This window comes from Corvus hawaiiensis, chromosome 4 (assembly GCF_020740725.1).
Source record: "Corvus hawaiiensis isolate bCorHaw1 chromosome 4, bCorHaw1.pri.cur, whole genome shotgun sequence".
Lineage (NCBI taxonomy): Eukaryota > Metazoa > Chordata > Aves > Passeriformes > Corvidae > Corvus > Corvus hawaiiensis.
Window position 1 is genome coordinate 77,883,359 of NC_063216.1, and position 16,583 is coordinate 77,899,941.

Consider the following 16,583-nt stretch of genomic DNA (forward strand, 5'->3'; position numbering starts at 1 on the left):
GACTCCCACAAAGTCCTGAGGTGTTGTTGGAAACTCAAGGCAAGACAATCTGAGGTCACTCACAGAGCTGTTTTGGCAAAACTTTAGCAGAGACAGCGCTAAGTCCAGGGAAGTTCTTCCACGGCCTACAGCAGCCATGATTTTAAGAGGAAGTCTCAAACTCTGAGAAAATCTGGGAAAATCCCTTTAACCACCACTTGTTTCCAACTCATTTTGACCAGAGGCAGAGGTCCCATGGAGTGGTCAAACAAGTACCTCCCTCCACGGAGAGCAAAGGGACAGGGATCCTAAGAGGCTGTGGTATCTGCAGCCTCGGAGGTCCCCAACAACCCCACAAAGCCCTCACCCATCTGCTCAGCGTCGGTGCTGACGCTGCTCTGAGCAGGTGCCTGGACCTCCCAAGGCCCCTTGCAGTCTTAGCAACTCCATAAATATGGAAATTTGGATCTGCTATCAGGGTGAAAATCTCTTTTGCCTTGTAGATGTGCAATCTGCTCTGCAGCTGGAGGTGAAATTCATCTTGTGGCAGCAGCCCAACAGAAAGAATCACAGATTAGCTCTGTCTTCTTTCAAATCAATGGAAAATAGCTGGGTTTAGCTCTGTTTATTAGATCTCCCCTATCACTGCTGCCTGAGATTGGCTGCCTTGGGCCATAATGAGTGCAAGATTACCATTTTTTGAAAAGCACAAATAACACTCACACGCCAGCCCAAGAGAGACCACGAATAAAGTTCCTGAAAGAAATTCTAAAATATTCTGTCTCTTTCAATCCAACAGCCCTGGCAACAGTGTCATGGCACAGGCTTGTGCTGCTGTCTCTCTCTCGATGCTTTAAAAAGTTTTGTCTGGTTTTTCCAGCTGATATTTGTGGGAACTTCCCTCAGGAAGCAGTTTGATCAATCCTACCAAATCCTCATTTTGTGGAATTATGAGCTGCAGTATCCAAATAGGATGAGTTCAATACCCAAAACCACTTTAATATTTGCATTTGGTCCGAGCAACAGACTTCTCTGAATGTTGCTGCCACAAATACTCTGAATTTTGGTGTCACCGTCAGGTGGTATTTTGATGGTTGGCATTAGCAGGAGAGCAAAGAGGGGGTGAATATGGACAGCAGATTTTTTACTGTGCCAAGTTCATGATCCAGGTGAAAACAGCCACAAGAAAAGGCAGAAAATCTGATATCAACTGACTGACAGCTGATGCTGCTACAACAAAAGCCAAAATGTAAAAATCTACGTATCAGTAACAGGTTTTGGTGATGGTGAAGCAACTGAAGAACTTCAAGGATGGTCTCTGGCAGCTGCTTTGAACACCAGGTGAGAGCAGTGAGGAGGTATCAGCACTGGTACAACAAAAACCACTGAGAATATAAAAAATCCCTGGTGAAAAACAATGTAGGTATTTGTTTGGATGACTGATAAGCACCTGAATCCAAGAAAATCACATTTTACACTCATATTAGGTGGAGAACTCTGCTCATATTTAGTGAAGCAAGAAAGGAAACGAGCTCTGAGCACGTTTAAATCAAAGTAATGGGAGAATTTCTCAGTGCTCTTCCAAGAGTGGATCCCAGCAGACCCATTGTGCTCGGAAGCTGCCTCGTGAAGGAAAAGCAGCCACAACTCAGACAGGTGGGCTCTCCCTAAAAACCTGCTCAGATAAATTCCAGGACCTAAGAAAACGAAAGCATGGCACAGTGGAATTATTAGCACCAAACACATTGATCTGGAAGTTTAAAAAGTCACTGCACTGCTCTTAATAAGGCAAAACTCACAGAATTCCTGCGGCTGGATGACACACGAGGCCAAATAATTCAAACAGATTCCTACAAGCATTCTGAATTTGTAACTATGTTCTGTGACCTCTGAAGATGATTCCCACTATTTCCTGGGCTCCTTTTTCCTGCATTCCTCATGGGTTCTGTTTATTCTCACTGCCCATTTCCAGCTCCCTCCTGCAGTGCATTGTTGAAGCCAGAGCTGTTATTCTGCACTTCAGCCATCCCGCAGGTATTTGGGGGATGCTCCCTCCTACAGATGGATTGTTTTCCACTGGAGCCCTTATTTTTCCTTCCCATTCCAAGTGATCCCTTGTGCTGCACACCTCCATTTCTCCAGGCATCCACAGACAGACATTCCACCTTTTCCCTCACTGGCCTGAACAGACTTTCAGTTGTTTTTGTGAATGCATTTTGTGTCACCTACGTTGTCCCCCTATCACGGCCATTTATTTTGGTAAAATCTCTGAACTCAACATTTCCCTGCGTAGGGTTAGAAAGGGTCTGCCAACCCCTGTGCCCATCGTGGAATTTGTTTTTTTGGATGGGATTCACCCCTGGAAGTGTCCCAGGCCAGGCTGGACGGGGCTTGGAGCAACCTGGGATAGTGGGAGGTGTCCCTGCCCATGGCAGGGGTGGGACTGGATGGGCACACACAACCACAATCATTTATAATTCTCCTTCATTCCTCACAGTAACAGGTCCAGCTGGATAAATTCCATCTCTGTATCGATTACCCAGCTGTCGGAGAATACATGGAAATACCTGTAAGTTTGGATTTTTGTATTTTACTTTATAAAGTATGGGAGCATTGCGGATGAACTTGATATAATCAATATTTTTTCACCTCTTTCTCCCTCCAAAGAACCAAGGTGACTCTAAAAAGCTCCCACACCTTTGATCTGGGCAGCTACAGGAAAAACATCCCTTTTGTTACTATAAAATCTGGAATTACCTCATAGGGACAACACTCTCAGGCACAGGGTGGGTTTTTTGGGGTTGTCCTGTGCAGGGCCAGGAATTCCTGCCAGCAGGAGTTTTATTTATGCCACCTGCACCCTGAAATTTTCCAGTTATTCTGTCTTCAAATTCTTAAAGCCTGGGCAAAACACTTCCAGGAAACTCAGTCACATAAAAAGAGGTTAGTGTGTCTGAAAACTTTTAATTGCATCAGCTACTCAAGTAAAAAGACATCAAATGTCCTCTCAAACACTGTCACCAAATCCTTGTTCTGTCAACAACTGGTCAAAGTCCCACTTCGAAAACATCCCACACACTGCACGGTACAAACACACAGAGCATTTTACACTTGATTTTTCCAATATAAAAGCACAGGTCTCGTAAGGATTTTTCAGTTTTTCATTAAGTTCTTTCAATTTTACAAGTACCTGAAATAATCTCTTGTCAGTTCAAGGCAACAATTCAAAGAAAAAAATTCATTGATGCTTTCTGAATTTAAAAGGGTCATTTTCTGCTTTTTAAAAAGCCTTTAAAAAACCCCAATTTCTGCAGATTTGCTAACAAAAGGAAGTCCAACCTCTACTATTATCCAATAACTCATCTCACCTATACACAGCATTATTTTGTTTTGCTCAGTTGAGATCCCACTGAAAAACTCCTGCCTGATCAGTCACAAGAGATTCTCAAGTCATCAGCATTCTGAACATTATTTTAAACATATAATTAAAGAAAGTTTCCAAAAAATTAAGTGACAGTAGCAGCAGAAACTCTTAAGAAGGAAGGAGGCTCACAAAAGCTGTTTGAAAGGTGCAATGAATACATTCTGGGCTGGATTTGTTCCACGGGGCGTGTTTGGCTGGCAAGGAATTATTGGGAAGAGTTAAATAAAAAAATATTGCACCTATTCGGTGGAATTAGAGGGACAAGAGAGAAAAGATATCAATAGTTTTTCATATAAACACAGCAAATGGAACAGCTTCAGCTACAGGGAACTGCACTGAGTAAGGACAGACAGAGCTCTGAGCTCTGGCACACAGGGAATGGCATTCCCTGGAAAACAGATCTGATTTCACACTGGGGCTCTTCTCTTATTCCAAAACATCTTTGATTTTCTTCTTAAAGAATCACAGAATAGTTTGGGTTGGAAGAGACATTAAAGCTCATCTCATTCCACCCCTGCCATGGGCAGGGACACCTCCCACTGTCCCAGGCTGCTCCAAGCCCCAATGTCCAGCCTGGCCTTGGACACTCCCAGGGATCCAGGGGCAGCCCCAGCTGCTCTGGGAATTCCATTCCAGCCCCTGCCCACCCTCCCAGCCAGCAATTCCCAATTGCCAATCTCCCATCCAGCCCTGCCCTCTGGCACTGGGAAGCCATTCCCTGGCTCCTGTCCCTCCATGCCTTGGCCCCAGTCCCTCTGCAGCTCTCCTGGAGCCCCTTTAGGCCCTGCAAGGGGCTCTCAGCTCTCCCTGGATCCTTCCCTTCTCCAGGGGAACATTCCCAGCTCTCCCAGCCTGGCTCCAGAGCAGAGGGGCTCCAGCCCTGCAGCAGCTCCGGGGCCTCTCTGGACTCTCTCCAGCAGCTCCAGGTCCTGCTGCTGTGTCCCCAGGGCTGGGGCAGCTCTGCAGGTGGGCTCTCACCTGAGAGGGGCACAGGGGCAGAATTCCCTCCCCTCTTACTCTTTACAGAACAACCCAGAGCTTCCAAAAAGCATTTTTTGGTGTGTTGTGCTCCCTTCCAGCATCACCTGCTGAATGCAAAGCTCTCGAAACTGAAACCCAGCAGGAGATGGGAATGAGAAAAGGAGGAAAAATCTCCATATTACTGTTGTAATCCCAAAAAGCCACACACACATCCAGCCCCTAACGCTGCTGCAAATCCCACCAAGTAGGGTTTGCTGAAAACTGATGCATGAGATATTTCAGTACCACCTACAACAGTCCCTAATATTCAGTTTTGTAACCTGCATTCTGCTGTTTCACTGCACTGCACGGCAAATCCACGTGAAATGGGAGCTGCCCAATACGAAAAACAACAATTCCCCATCTTAAAAGTTGGAATCTGATCCAAAAAGGGAAGTAGGATGCAAACATGTTAGACAAGGAGTGCCAGAAATGAGTAAATAGTCATTCAAAATGAATGCTCTCACACATTGCTGAATAAAAATGGTGGAAGGAAACGACTGCACGTTTTAACCCATGTCTGAGGATAATGAATTGTGTGCTGCCTCCTTCTAGAAAATTTATCAGGGAATTCACTCAATATCTGGATGATTCCACTGCTTTCCTCTTGCCTGGAGAAAGTGAGGCAGTGAAAAAATGGTGGATTTCCCAAGAGATGGAACAGAAGTAGTTCCAGTGAGGCCCTGGAATGGAATTCCCAGAGCAGCTGTGGCTGTCCCTGGATCCCTGGGAGTGTCCAAAGCCAGGCTGGACAGGGCTTGGAGCAGCCTGGGACAGTGGGAGGTGCCCCTGGGATTGGAACTGGATGGGCTTTAAGGTCTTTTCCAACCCAAACCATTCTGATTCCATGATTCTCTGAACTCCTGAAATCCACAAGAAGCTTGGCATGAACAGACATCAGAGCTGGCACGGAACAGAAATTATCTGCAGTGCTTTTAAAAACACATATGGCATCAAAAAACACCAGAAAATATTCTGTATTATTGTCGCAGCCTATGGGAAACAGGGAATATCTTCTTTGGGCTTTAAGTTGAATGTATCAATTTATATAGAGAATAATTTTTATTGCAGGAAAAAAATCTGTGAACTGGATTAAAGTGGTACCGGATATGAAAAACAGTCTTACCTTATTAAGGTAAGACATTTAAACAATTCTAATTCTCTACTGAGAATCAGGTAAATGTTTGAACTCCTCTGCTGTGGTTCATTTGGATTTGTTTCCTAATTAGCACAGATCTGCTTTGGTATTTTCCTGAGCATAAATTTCCTGAGTGATTATGGCCTACAAAGGGTTAAATTCCCTGACATGCAGGGAAAAAATAAAGATTTCTAAAGTGGCAGGAGAGTATCTCCTGGTTTCAAACACATGATTTTCCTCCCCTGTTTCAAAGGGAAAGGCCTTTTGAGGCACAGCAATATGCATGTGAATAGATCTGCATTGAAAAGTCCCAGCTCTCAGGTAGGAAAATGCTTTCTGCTTCCAAAGGAGTGAGGTGGGGGAACTTTCATTTCTCCCCGACACGCTGAAGGGGCTCAACACGCCACCAGCAGCAGCATTTCTATCCCCAGTCCCACCTCTGAGGGTTCATCCACTTCTGCTGTGTCAAAATCCTAATTAAAACCAAGAGCAACAACGAGCTCAGCCCAGCAGAGCTGGGTCTAGTTCATACCAAGCTGGTGGCAGACACAGAACCCACAAACAGGGTGGAAAACAGACCACATAAAAAAGAGAAGAAACTTCCACCCTGGAAGGATTAGTGTGAAAATGACACGTTATTTTTCTAGGAGGATCTCACAAATACAGAAACTCGATGCCACCTCTTCTCTCCTGATTCACAGGGGGTCAGAGATTTTAAAGGAAACTTGCAGTGCCCAAGACCAATTGGTTTTGCTCTTTAAAGCAAAAATTTGGCTGCAACGAAGTTGTCACCAGGCTCTTCACAAAGTCCACTACTCTGATTTTCTCTCACCTCTCCTATTTTCTCCCGTTTTCTTCCTACAACTCCCTCTGGTCATCTTCAATTAGACTTCCTTCTCTCCGTTTGAAATTTACTGGTTTAGTTTTGGGGGAGTTTCACAGAGCACAGAAAAATACAGAATTTTGCCTTTCTGTACTGAATTCTAAATGCAGAAGAAAAACCTTTACTTAAACTTTCATTCCTGTGGCAAAGCCTGGCCAAAGCTGGATCTGTGCCACAAGTAATGTCAGAAAAAGCTGGTACAGCTCTCTTCTCTCTGCAGTGGGGTCGCATCCCAGGATTTCGGTCCAGCTCCCACTGTGGCCGGACTCTCCCTGATTTTAAGGATGTTGCCACTGGACACAGCTGCTCCTGGGCAGGGCTTGACCTCCCGCACATGAAAAGCACAATAAAATGAGGTGAAGAAATGCTACACCCAGAGCAGGGTGTGGTGCAGAGCCCAGATTTCCTCAGGTATTGTGGGAGCTGGTTTGCTTTACACGAAGCTTTCCCCAAACCCAGCATCCCCTGTGCTTACACTACAGAAACAACAATTAAATCCACTGTCTTCTTGTTTCCTGTAACACAAAGGTGAACCAGCAAAACTCATACGGAAAAAGCCGGGTCTAAATCACAGCTTATTGCTCATAAACCTGAATCAACTTCCCAAAAATCCATCGCAGCCAGATATCAGTGGTCCATCTCTGGCTGCAGAGATTCCTCTCTCCCACTGCAGGCCAAGTTATTAATAAATTGTTTTTCAACTTAGGTTGGATTGATCATTTATTTTCAAAATTCCTTTTCCCATCATTTATTCATTACACGCCTCCTCCTGATGTAAGAGGACATTTATTGCCTTCTGCATTTATTGTGCTGGCAAACAGAGCCATTCAGCAGCACTTCCTGGGGATTCTGTAATTTATCTATCAGTTATGGCTCTGGACTATTTTTAGGGGCAGGAAGAATTAAAATATCACTCAGAGTGACAGCAGTGAAAATGAAGGCTGCAAGTCCTCGGGAAGATTATTCCTGTGATTCCATGATTGCAGCCATTGGGTTTACAGGATCATTTACCAAAAAAAAAAAAAAAAAAAAGGCATCATTTCTCATAAACATCGCTGCTTTCTAATGAGAACAATTACTCGTTAATGCTGAGGCAAAAAGGGTCTGTTTTCCTCTAATCATAAAATCATTTAGGTTGGAAAAGCCCTGAGATCATCGAGTCCAACCATTCCCCAGCACTGCCAAGGCCACCACTGCTCCCATGTCCCCAAGAGCCACATCCACAGGGATTTGAAACCCCTCCAGGAATGGGGACTCCACCACTACCAGGCTGGACAGCCCTTCTGGGGAAGGACTTTTCCCAGTATCCACCCTGCCCCTGCCCTGGCCCAGCCTGAGGCCGTTCCCTCTCTCCTGTCCCTGTTCCCTGGGAGCAGAGCCCGACCCCCCCGGCTGCCCCCTCCTGTCAGGGACTTGTGCAGAGCCACAAGGTCCCCCCGGAGCCTCCTTTGCTCCAGGCTGAGCCCCTTTCCAGCTCCCTCAGCCACTCCAGCCCCTTCCCAGCTCCGTTCCCTTCTCTGGACACGCTCCAGCCCCTCAGTGTCCTCCTCCTGAGGGGCCCCGGGCTGCCCCAGGATTTGAGGTCCCTCAGCAGGGCAAGCACAGGAGAATGGTCACTTCAATTTAGAGTTGTAATAATTTCTGATCCTGTTACCTCAACAAAGAAATCCTGCAAAGCACCTCCCTGAAGGTTCCTTTAATACAGAGTTAACTTAGCTCAGTATTTGTTCCCAAACTTCAACCTGTGCTGGGGAGATGGTGGGAGGAGGGAACAGACCCGGGTGAAGCGAAAGCTGCTTATTCATTAACTCCCCATATGTTGAAACATTTTGCCATATCCTATGCAAAGCGATAAACACAGCTTTGAACATTCAAATGACAAATTCCTTCAGTTTGTTCCTTTTTGCCTATTTAAAACGTTTTCCTCTCGTGACAGTTTTTTCTTTTGCTCGGTAAGATGGGGAAGGGGAAAAGAGCAGATGAAGCAACACCCAAAAAACCCCATGGTCACCAAGGGGGGCTGAGGCAATGCTGGAATGTTGGATTCAAAAAGTGAGTGGTGCTGGATAAACTTGGCCTCACTGGGATTCCACTGTCCCAGGCTGCTCCAAGCCCCAATGTCCAACCTGGCCTTGGACACTCCCAGGGATCCAGGGGCAGCCACGGCTGCTCTGGGAATTCCAGCCCACCCAGCCAGCAATTCCCAATTCCCAATCTCCCATCCAGCCCTGCCCTCTGGCACTGGGAAGCCATTCCCTGGCTCCTGGCCCTCCAGGCCTTGGCCCCAGTCCCTCTGCAGCTCTCCTGGAGCCCCTTTAGGCCCTGCAAGGGGCTCTCAGCTCTCCCTGGATCCTTCCCTTCTCCAGTCTGGGCATTCCCAGACGGTTTGGAGCACCCTGGGATAGTGGAAGGTGTCCCTGCCCGTGGCAGGGGGTGGAGCTGGATGAGCTTTAAGGTCCCTTCCAACCCAAATTATTCTGTGATTCTATAAACACATCCCAGCTCCAGGGCTCTGAATTGTCAGTTTCCATCCAGATACCATCACCCCTCAGACTTGTGCTAATTCTTCCAAAACAAAAACATGGTATTAAGTCATCTTTTTCCCCAAACTAAAACTACAAAAAAATCAAAAGTCTTCCTAAACCCTTGTTTGTTGAAGAAATAAAAAAGACTGCAACAACCTGTATGAAATTGTGGTTACACATTAAAAGTTATCAGGTGTTTTAGTGCACAGTAGGAAGAAATCCTGGAATATTGGTTATCAAGGGGTTTTTTGTTCTCTATAAAGACACACATACATAATGGAAAAATAATCTATAAACAAACATTTAGAGAAACATCAATACCTGCTATTCAGCGTGGAACAACTCCTCATTTTGTTATTAAGCAGCATTTCAGCCTTGCTATTGATTGGCTATGTGATAGTGAAAAATGAGACTGAACCAGGTGTTTTTCATGGTGAACATGAAACTGCATTTTTGGTGCGCTTCGGGGAAAAACACATGGCTGAGGTGTGTGTTTAATAATAAACATCTTAGCTACTTAGTCAGAAATGGTAAATAAAAGATTATGAGGAGGAAAAAAAAATGAAATCAAGGCTGAGACCCAATTGTTCAGAACAATGATTGTGGCTGAGCAAGATACGGAGGCAGAGCATTAAATCCAACACTCCAGCCCGGGCTGTCAATCAGGTGGAGGTTTCAGATATTGTAATTGGTAGCAAGTTTCCTAATCTCAACCTGCCAGGCAAGAAGCAATTCAACAAAAGCTCTGTCCCCCAAACAGAACGAAATCTGAAAAGAGAAATTTGCTAATATTGGCAAGATCACAGGGTGTGTTGACAGCTTTATTATGCTAAACTGACAAAAACATTACACTCTGGTCAGTGCTAAAAAGGGTGGTTTTTCAGGAGCAATGTGGAAATACAAAGCACTGGGAAAGTCTGATGAACTCCTACTTTTATCTCCCTGGTGCAGCACATGAGCTGAGACATTGAAAAGTCTCTTGGCCCAAGTACAAAATAAGAAATGAATATATCTTGATTTTCTCCTCAGCTCTCCCACCGCAGCGATTTGGGAGAGCTGCAAGAAGTCAGTGTGGCAGCTGAATACCCATTTAAAAAGGAAAAGGCCCCACTAACTTCACAGAAATAACACAATTCATTAACAATGAGATGATATGACAGCCTGTGGAATTCATCAGATGGAAGCTGTAATATATTTTATTGCTTCTATTAGAAAAGGGTTTGGAAATAGAGTTAAAGTATTGACTCTGTGTGTGTGTGTGCATATATACATTTATTTATTTGATACAGAAATAGAGCCAGCCAAACAGAAACAGGACACAAACACTGAGAGTATCTCAAAAATAGGAGCAGAGTGGGAATGATGGAATTATTTTCTTTCAAACCACGGATATTTAGGGAATACTGGACTAATTCCATGCCTCCATGGGAACAAGGACACCAGGTTTGTTGAGCTGTCCCTCCCTCTCCCCTAAGTGCTCATCAGCCAAAATAACTTCCTCCTTTGCTGGATCCAGCCTCAAGTCTCCAAACATGCACCTACATCCCTGCAAGTTGGCTTAGGAATGTGTGAAGGAATGCACACAAATGTGGGGAGAGTAAACATGTTTGCTCTGGCAAATACAGACTCCTAAACACGAGAGGTGAGAGCAGAATCATCCTCTGCTTGTGGAATTCTTGCTGCTACAGCCACGTGCGATGATGAAGAGTAAACAGACTGATAACTGAACACAAATAGAAACAAAAAAAAGCCTTTAAACTGCTAAATTACCTCGTAGGGAATGAAAATGTTTGTGGTTATTATCCTGCTTTGTACCTGTCCTTCCTCTGTTATCTACATCTTGCAAACTCCAGTGTAGGAAAAGTCCTGCAAACAGCTTCTGCTTATTGAGTTGTTGAGATCTGAAAAGGTAAACAAGGTTCTGAAGCATCTGAACAAATGTGGGGCTGGCATTGTTGGCACCTGAGCACTTCTGTCTCCACAAAAAAAAAGCCAATTCCTGGCTGGGAAGCTGCGGATCAGCTCCTCAGCTCAGCGCTGGGGCTATCACTGCAGAGCATGTCGGGCCATCCTAAGCCCTGAATAGAAAGAGATCATTAAGTTATAATTTCCCCACACAATTGGTATAAGCATTTCCTACCAACAGGATTAGGATGAATACAAGATCCCAGAATAAAGCTGCTCAGCAGTGAGGATGGCAGTTTAGTGTCTAGTAAATTTGATTTCTCTGAAAATCCTGACACATCATAATAGCAAAATCCTATTTACTGTAGCAAGCAGGATGGATAATACCATTTAACACCTGGTATAGAATGTGCCATCAGCTCAGAGCTTTGTGCTCTGTGTGCTCATCTTACCTTAAGGTTAATGCTCCTTGACAGCCTCCATGGAAAGCAGAATCCCCAAATTAAGCGCCAAGCTTGGGATTTGCAAATCCTTCCTCAACGTTTAAGTCAGGGAAAAAAACGGATGCAGAGAAGTGGATCAACATTTCCTGAACTTAATGTCTGTATTCCCAGGCTGGGATCTGGCCCTGAGCCCTGTGTGGAGCAGGAATGTCCCTACACCAAGGCCACCACAGCTCCAAGGCCATGTGGGGACTGTGGAATGGGCAAAGAACTGTCAGGGAGGTGACTTGTAGGCTGTTAAATCTGTAGTGAATCCAACGTAATACTGAAACCTCCAAATTCCTACAGAACGGCAGAATCATGGAATTGTTTAGGTTGGAAAAGCCCTTTGAGATCATCAAGGCCACCAGCGAGCCATGTCCCCAAGTGCCGTATCTTCAAGTTGTTTAAACGCCTCCAGGGATGGGGACTCCACCTCTGCTAGGGCTTGACAGCCCTTTTCATAATGAAATTTTCCCAATATCCAAACCTCCCCTGGCCCAGCCTGAGGCCGTTCCCTCTCTCCTGTCCCTGTTCCCTGCGAGCAGAGCCCGACCCCCCCGGCTGCCCCCTCCTGTCAGGGACTTGTGCAGAGCCACAAGGTCCCCCCGGAGCCTCCTTTGCTCCAGGCTGAGCCCCTTTCCCAGCTCCCTCAGATTTGTGCTCCAGGATAATCCCATTACCTCACCCCACAACCACATTCATCTACAAACTGCTCAACACTAAAGTATTTCTAGGAAACTCAGGAGCACAGGAACTTGGCTCCAGTGGAAAGTATTAAGATTAATATGGGGATCCATATCTTGCTCATTCACACTGATAAACTAAGTAGTTGTATCGTACAGCAGGGTATTAAAATTAATTTCCTTCTGCTCCCATGACTTGGGGCAGGATTCTCCTAATGATGCGTATTAGCATTAGGAAGCAGTGCAACATGAAAATAGCTGGGTTTGCTGGAGGAAATTGGAACTGGGGAGTCCCATCAGTCTCAGAGACAGAGCAGGAGCACAGGCAGTTCACTGAGTGTCTGTGTGATGCCAGAACTACAGCGAGAAGCAAGAGAGGGTCATGCTTTCCTTCATAAAAAATGTTGTAAAGCAAAAGCAACAGGGGTGAGGGAAAACTGGGATGTCACCTGCTCTGCATGAAAATTGTGTGCAAGTGTTGATGGGGACTGGGACCTGCACAGCAAAGGGACACCAGAGATGCAGAGATGGTTATGAATAAAGGCTACAGACACTGAGGCACTGAAACCAGTCAAAAATACTGCACCTCTCCACTGGAACTAGAGGGACAATACAGTGAAGATATCAACAGTTTTTCCTATAAACACCAGAAATGGAACAGCTTCAACTACAGGGAACTGCACCGAGTAAGGACAGACAGATCATGTGGCACATAGGGAATGGCATTCCTTGAGAAAGGGCTCGGATTTCACACTGGGGCTCTTCTCTTACTCCAAAGCATCTTTGATCTTCTCCTTAGAGAGTCACAGAATGGTCTGAGTTAGAAAAGACCTTCAGGATCACCCAGTTCCACCCCTTGCCATGGGCAGGGACACCTCCCACTGTCCCAGGCTGCTCCAAGCCCCAATGTCCATCCCAGCCTTGGACACTGCCAGGGATCCAGGGGCAGCCACAGCTGCTCTGGGAATTCCATTCCAGCCCCTCCCAGCCAGCAATTCCCAATTCCCAATCTCCCATCCAGCCCTGCCCTCTGGCACTGGGAAGCCATTCCCTGGCTCCTGTCCCTCCAGGCCTTGGCCCCAGTCCCTCTGCAGCTCTCCTGGAGCCCCTTTAGGCCCTGCAAGGGGCTCTCAGCTCTCCCTGGATCCTTCCCTTCTCCAGGGGAGCATTCCCAGCTCTCCCAGCCTGGCTCCAGAGCAGAGGGGCTCCAGCCCTGGGAGCAGCTCCATGGATTCCTCTGGACTCTCTCCAGCAGCTCCACGTCCTGCTGCTGTGTCCCCAGGGCTGGATCCAGCTCTGCAGGTGGGGTCTCACCTGAGAGGGGCACAGGGGCAGAATCCCCCCTTCCCCTGCTGCCCACGGGGGGTTCTGGCTCTCAGTGCCCATGGCCAGGGCAGGTCCAGCTCTCACCCACCAACACCCCCAAGTCCTTCTCCCAGGGCTCCATTCTCCCCCCAGCCTGGATTTGTGCTTGGATTGCCCTGACCCTTGTGCAGGACCTTTCACTTGCAAGTAAATAATTAACACAGTGTGGGGCACACACAGCTCAGTGACTCCAGCACTGCTTTATCTCTGGGTTTTGCTGTAGTCAAGAACCACCTTCAGCCCGTAGGTGGACGATGAAAAACAGTGACAAATCTCCCTCCAAGCTTCACGTGTGAACACTTAAATCACAGCTGCACATCCCAGTCAGACCCAGAGCACGGGAAGGTTGTTCTTTAACTCCTTTGTTAAGCTCTCTGCTATTGCTCTGCTGCTGTGGAGCATGTAATAACTAATAGCTTATGTGCTATCTTTGACCTAGAAACACTGGCAGCTGTTAGGGGAATTGCTGGGTTTTGGGGAAGTATCAAAAGGTTTTTAGCACATAAACCAAATTTATGAGCAGTTATTCCCCTGGAGAATAGAATTGTTTATGTTTTACTATCGCAGCTGTCACTAGTGCACAGTTATTTTGTCCTGTATTAATACCCTGTAAAGGTTGAGCATCTTCCCTCAGTCACTGAAATATTTTCAATTGACAGACTTCATCTGGCACTGAATATGGATAATTTTCTCCATAAGGAGCACGCTGTGCTGACACTAATCTGTTCTGTTGTCATCTCCCTTTATTATCAACGTCTGCATTGTTTTTTCAGCAGCATTGAAGAACACAAATACGAAGCTTCTAATTGAAAAGGCTAAGTAATCAAAAAGCCAATTAATCATCGAGATGAGTTCTGACACTCATGATGCAACAGCCAGAAATACCACATAGGCACAACTGAAGTGTTTTTAAAGTGTGCTTATTTGATGTGGGAATGATCTGAGATTGTAATTAGCATTCTTTGTCACAGGTGACAGACTCGGATTGAACATTTCTTCATCCTGACATTAATTCTCCAAGCTCCTCTTGCTCCCACCCCACCTCCTGTTCCGAACTTCCCTCTGCTGAGCAGCCCATGCTCTGTCTCTGTGCACCTTCCACTGAAATCAGGACAAGTTTAGGAACAACCAACCAGCCTCTTTTCATGCTCTGTCATTTCCAGACCTTCTTTTTTTTTTTTTTAAAGCTCTATTTCCATCTCAATTTTCAAAATTCCCAGCACAGAAGCTCACAGGTGACCCCAGTGAGGGTTGCAGGGCCTGGCCTCGGGGAAGGTGGGATTGCAGGAGCTGTGACTCCTCTGCTTGTCCAGGTTTTCACTCTGCAACCTCCACCTCTCTGAAGAAATTCCAAGTCAGATTTGGAACGCAGAGCTTGCTCCTCTCAGAGCTGGAACAGCACTTTTTTGTGTAGGAGAGAGATGAAAATGTACCTTGATGACAAACTGGATGACAGCTTGGAAAAGCAGAGGGGCTTTGCCTCACAAATAAAGAGTCAGAATGAAAAGACAAGGCTTGGTATCACAGAAACTCCACTCTGAAGACAGAGCAAACATCACCCATGGAATAAAACAAGGAATTCAGAATCACTCTGCTGTAATCCTCGAGATTTCCAAGCCAAGCAGAGAAACCAAGAGATGGCAGAACTTTCCTATTTCACATCCCCTGGGGGTGACAGTCTGGCAGAGCTCAAATAAAGTTGTTTAAAGTTCATTATCTCCTTTGCACACCACGAGGATTGATTTATACACACGATTCCACATTGGAAGTCTTCACTTAACAGGAGCAAGTGAAGCCACTGCATCAGTGACCCATTCGAATGTGAAAATAAGAAAAACATCTAAAAAGATGTAAAAGGTAAAAAAATAGGTGAAAGAAAAAGCTGTCCAAGACCCATGGTTTATCAGACATCCTGTGCCATGAATTATTCCACACTAAGAGCACAGCTACAATCACTCCAAAAGAAGCCAGGATGGGTAAGACCCCACTGAAGCTTTTTCCTCCAACACCAGTCAGTTACTGGAGAAAAAGGAAAGTATTGTGTGGATTTTTTTTTGGTGAAGGATCTTAATTTTGAGCTGTTTAAATTGATGCCATGATGATTTTTTGCCTTTTCTTTTATACCTCTTTTATATACCTTTTTACAGCTTTTCTATTCTTAGCGTTTTTTGGCCTACATTCTTAGACTTATTTTGTTAAGTAGGAGACTGAACATCTCAGAAACCCCAGACCCCAAGGTCCTCTCCAGAACACATTCTGTAAACTAAGGTAGAGCCATCCAGGGGAAGGCTCCTTGGGGAGGGGGGGGCTCATTCAAGCCTCTCACTGGGGAGTTTTTGATAGATATGCTAATTAGTAAGACCTATAATGATATACCAGATCTTTTGGGGGTGCATTGTGGTGTGCATTGAGGTGCATTTGACCTGGACATAGTGCACCTAAGGATCCTTAAAATAAATACCAAGGTAAAATCCCTTTTTTCCTTCTAACTGTGTTTGATTCTTGATTTTAAGACCAGGAAAAGGCATCAAAACAATGAACCAATTTAGAATCATTAAACGAATTTCCCCTCATCCTTTCAAACTCTGTTTCATTGCCAAGAACATGGGACTTCATTAACGTCATCTTCAAAAAGGGACGACAAAACACCGAGATAGTATCGGATATCCTCTCAATTTAAAATATTCATTAAGACCAATTATACATGCTGATAATTCATGCAACATGTTCTACCTCCTAATCCATAAGAACAAGGGGTTTTCTTCTAGCCTGCGAAGCTGCATAAATGAGTATGTACCTTGTTAATAATTTTCACAACCAACTAACACAAAAACCTCCAAATTAGTCACCAATATTTAAGCTCAGGAAGAAGGGAGAGGGGTAAAGGAGGCAAATGTATTCAGGCTGGAGGTTACAACCAACCTGGGAGGCAGAAAACGATGCCAGCAGTAATTATTTGAAATTAACATCCTATGAAATAATACCCTATAAAGGACAGGAATGTTAACAGCAATATGTTAAGCCACTGTAAGCAAGTCCCACAGCTTCCCAAGCTGCTCTCTGCAGTTTAATTTCAAGTCTGTGATGAGATAAAGACACAGCAGTGCTTTTTAAACACGGTATAAACTCGGAATTAAAATTAAACTCTCCATGTACTGATGGAGGAATCACTAATT

The 16,583-nt window shown here is 45.3% G+C and overlaps 1 protein-coding gene across 3 annotated transcripts in view; it reads right to left on the reverse strand.

Moving 5' to 3' along the window:
- CHCHD3 (coiled-coil-helix-coiled-coil-helix domain containing 3) overlaps positions 1-16,583 on the reverse strand; it is a 126,154-nt gene that overhangs the window by 35,671 nt on the left and 73,900 nt on the right. The window lies entirely within an intron of this gene.